Source organism: Eimeria mitis, genomic scaffold (assembly GCF_000499745.2).
Source record: "Eimeria mitis Houghton genomic scaffold, Emh_scaff1237, whole genome shotgun sequence".
In the NCBI taxonomy this organism is placed as follows: Eukaryota; Apicomplexa; class Conoidasida; order Eucoccidiorida; family Eimeriidae; genus Eimeria; species Eimeria mitis.
In genome coordinates this window covers 2,335-3,354 of record NW_013568377.1, presented here as the reverse complement: position 1 = coordinate 3,354, position 1,020 = coordinate 2,335, and positions in this window count along the sequence as shown.

The window sequence follows — 1,020 nt, the reverse complement described above, 5'->3', positions numbered from 1 at the left end:
TCAGTTTTGCTTAGAAGACTCTGAGGAATTGCCGCATATTCCACATGTTCTCGCTGCTTAGAAAAGCCTGGCGCCTGGGGCTTGCATACATTCTCACTGTGTTGAGATAGGACCCGTAGCGCCTCCTTTTTGAGTGTTCACTGCGCCCATGGACTCCCCATAGGAAGGAGGAGAGCACGGCTCTCGTGATGGCTACAGAGACAATTTGTTTACGTCTGGATGAATTGCTGCATTTGTTCTCTGATTTGATTCCTTCACTTGTACAGCCACGCCAACTTTTTGCGTTTGCATTTTTATATTTCCTTTAATTTGTCTTCCCCCGAGACTTCCTGGCAGTATTCGTGGCTCTTACCGACTTTCTAAGCAGGGCTGTGCAGCCTTAGTGACTTCAATTGATTTTTCAAGCAAAACTGTACATATGAGCTCCAGTTGGATATTCGCACGCCAAGTTCGTGTTGGGCCCCCGTTCGCGTCCGTTATGCATACTGGTTTGGAGTAGTACACAGAAACATTGATTGGAAGAACAGGAACCTCACAAGATCCAGTTTCGTCAAATTTCAACCAGGTTACTCCTTTTAAAGTATAAAAAAGACAAAGGAAAGGAATACGGGGTACATGGGGTACATGGGTTTGGTTTCTGACAGCTCGTCATACAATGTAGGTGAGAGCCGTAGAGCAGTATGTATGAGAGCGCGTGCAGTACTGTAGCAGGGTAATGCTTTCCTCTAATTACTGCTACAAGTCTCGGTTTTAGGGGGAGATTGTCGTAGATGAACGCTGGACAGCTGATCAGCTTAAGCAGTGCTGGATGCATGAATACTCGAGCCTGACCCCGTGCAGCAAACAGCGTAGTTTCTGAAATGAAGGATTCAGGCCTCCCGCCAGTGTGGGAAAAACACTTACTATTAAGCGATAACCTTATTTGGGAATATTGTCTTAATTTATGCGTCGCTGCATTGCAGCGGTGGTCTGGGGCGGTCCTCTGTCGTCTGCTGCAGAGCTGCGAGGGCCGAAGTAACT